Genomic DNA, 3,769 nt, shown 5'->3' on the forward strand with positions numbered 1-3,769 from the left:
GGCACGGTGTAGTCAAAGTAGGTCGCAGGGACCACATTACGCGCGCCATATCTACCCGGAAATAGAACGCACAGCGGGGATTCTTATACTGAATACACGGCCCCGACGTCCTCTAACCAACTATGTAAACTGAATAATAAACGGATAACCACAGCCGAGGCAGCGCGTGTTTGAAAACAGCCGACCGATCTTCATACTCTGACAAAATCACAGCGAAAGACTTAAACGAAATCGTCGTTTTGCGAGGTGCATATCTCCGCGAATACACAACGCACAGCCGGGACACTTATACCCAGTTGTAGTCCACGTCCCCCTCTACAAAACTATCGGAGTGGATCCTGGATGCGAGGTCCACAGCCGAGGCACGGTGTAGTCAAATTAGGTCGCAGGGACCATATTACGCGCGCCATATCTACCCGGAAATAGAACGCACAGCGGGGATTCTTATACTGAATACACGGCCCCGACGTCCTCTAACCAACTATGTAAGCTGAATAATAAACGGATAACCACAGCCGAGGCAGCGCGTGTTTGAAAACAGCCGACCGATCTTCATACTCTGACAAAATCACAGCGAAAGACTTAAACGAAATCGTCGTTTTGCGAGGTGCATATCTCCGCGAATACACAACGCACAGCCGGGACACTTATACCCAGTTGTAGTCCACGTCCCCCTCTACAAAACTATCGGAGTGGATCCTGGATGCGAGGTCCACAGCCGAGGCACGGTGTAGTCAAATTAGGTCGCAGGGACCATATTACGCGCGCCATATCTACCCGGAAATAGAACGCACAGCGGGGATTCTTATACTGAATACACGGCCCCGACGTCCTCTAACCAACTATGTAAGCTGAATAATAAACGGATAACCACAGCCGAGGCAGCGCGTGTTTGAAAACAGCCGACCGATCTTCATACTCTGACAAAATCACAGCGAAAGACTTAAACGAAATACCCGTTTTGCGAGGTCCATATCCCCGCGAATACACAACGCACAGCCGGGACACTTATATCTAACTGTAGTCCAAGTCCCCCTCTACAAATCTATCCGAGTGGATCATGGATGCGAGGTCCACAACCGAGGCACGATGTAGTCAAAGTAGGTCGCAGGGGCCATATTGCGCGGTCCATATTTACCCGGAAATGGAACGCACAGCGGGGATTCTTATACCGAATCCACGGTCCCGACGTCCTCTAACCACCCATATAAGCAGAATAATAAACGGATACCCACAGCCGAGGCAGCACGTATTTGAAAAGCGCCGGCCGATCTTCATACTCTGACAAAAAGCGCCGGGCGATCTTCATACTCTGACAAAATCACAGCCGTTTTTATATCGTTTTGCGAGATGGATATCTCCGCGAATACACAACGCACAGCCGGGATACTCATACCTAATTGTATAATACGTCTACCTCTACAAACCTATCCGAGTGGATCCTGGATGCGAGATCCAGAACCAGGATCCATATCGCGCGGGTAAACGGCGGGAGTAACGAGGACTCTCTTAAGGTAGGGGACGTTACTGGGCTGCGCTGCGAAAGACGAGCGCCAAAACTCTGTTTCCTTAAACGGAAGCGCCGTTTTGCGAGGTGGATATCTCCGCGAAAACACCACGCACAGCCGGGACACTTATACCCAATCGTAGACCACGTCCACCTCTACAAACCTATCCGAGTGGATCCTGGATCCGAGACCCACAGCCGAGGCACCACGCGGTCAAAGTAGGTCGCAGTTGCCGTTTTGCGCGCTCCATCTCTCCGCCAAAACACCACGCACAGCCGGGACACTTATACCCTATTGTAGACCCCGACCTCCTCTAACCACCCATACATGCAGAACAATAAACGGATACCCACAGCCGATGCAGCAAGTAGTTCAAAAGCGCCGGCCGATCTTCGTACTCTGACAAAATCACAGCGAAAGACGAGCGCCAATACTCTGTCTCCTTAAACCAAATCGCCGGTTTGCGCGGTGCATATCCCCGCGAATACACAACGCACAGACTCGGCCCCTACGCCGAATAGTAGACCACGTCCACTTCTAAAGACCTGTGGAGTTTGAGCCACAATCGGACACTCACAGCCGATGCACGACTCGGTCAAAATAGGTCGCAGTAGCCACATTGCGCGGTTCATATCTCCGCCAAAACACAACGCACAGCCGGGATACTTATGCCGAATTGTAGACCCCGACGTCCTCTAACCACCCATCTAGACACTCCTATAAACGGATACCCACAGCCGATGCAGCGCGTAGTTCAAAAGCGTCGGCCGATCTTCGTACTCTGACAAAATCACAGCCAAAGACGACCGACAATATCGCCGGTCTGCGAGGTCCATATCTCCGCGAATACACAACGCACAGCCGGGACACTTATACCCGATCGTAGACCACATCCACCTCTACAAACCTATCCGAGTGGATCCTGGATCCGAGACCCACAGCCGGGGCACGATGTACGCAAAGCCGGTCACAGTAGCCGAGCGCCAATACTCTGTTTCCTTGAACAAAATCGCCGGTTTGCGAGGTGCATAGCTCCGCGAATACACAACGCACAGCCGGGACACTTATACCCAATTGTAGACCACATCAACCTCTACAAAACTATCCGAGTGGATCCTGGATGCGAGACCCACAGCCGAGGCACGATGTGGTCAGAATAGGTCGCAGGGGCCACATTGCGCGGTCCATAAACCCGGAAATGGAACGCACAGCGGGGATAATAATACCGAAATGTCGACCCAGACGTACTCTCACAACCCATAAGGCAGACCAATAAACTGACACCGACATAACCAATAAACTGACACCGACAAATGAATAAACGGACACCCACAGCCGATGCAGCACGTATTTCAAAAGCGTTGGCGATATTCGTCTCACAGCGAAAGACGAGCGCCAATACTCTGTCTCCTTGAACCAAATTCCCGGTTTGCGCGGTCCATATCTCCGCGAATACACAACGCAAAGACTCGTCCCCTACGCCGAATAGTAGACCACGTCCACTTCTAAAGACCTGTGGAGGAGGATCCAGGATCGGGCATTCACAGCCGATGCACGACGTGGTCAAAATAGGTCACTGTAGCCATATTGCGCGCTCAATATCTCCGCCAAAACACAACGCACAGTCGGGGTACTTACGCCGAATTGTAGACCTTGACGTCCTCTAACCAGCCATCCATGCACTCCTATAAACGGATAACCACAGCCGATGCAGCAAGTAGTTCAAAAGCGTCGGCCGATCTTCGTACTCTGACAAAATCACAGCGAAAGACGAGCGACAATATCGCCGGTCTGCGAGGTCCATATCTCCGCGAATACACAACGCACAGCCGGGACACTTGTACCCGATCGTAGACCACATCCACCTCTACAAACCTATCCGAGTGGATCCTGGATCCGAGACCCACAGCCGAGGCACGATGTACGCAAAGCCGGTCACAGTAGCCGAGCGCCAATACTCTGTTTCCTTGAACAAAATCGCCGGTTTGCGAGGTGCATAGCTCCGCGAATACACAACGCACAGCCGGGACACTTGTACCCGATCGTAGACCACATCCACCTCTACAAAACTATCCGAGTGGATCCTGGATGCGAGACCCACAGCCGAGGCACGATGTGGTCAGAGTAGGTCGCGGGGGCCACATTGCGCGGTCCATAAACCCGGAAATGGAACGCACAGCGGGGATAATAATACCGAAATGTCGACCCAGACGTACTCTCACAACCCATAAGGCAGACCAATAAACTGACACCGACATAAC

Source organism: Anarhichas minor, unplaced genomic scaffold, assembly GCF_050575085.1.
Source record: "Anarhichas minor isolate MPS153535 unplaced genomic scaffold, ASM5057508v1 ptg000272l, whole genome shotgun sequence".
Taxonomy (NCBI): domain Eukaryota; kingdom Metazoa; phylum Chordata; class Actinopteri; order Perciformes; family Anarhichadidae; genus Anarhichas; species Anarhichas minor.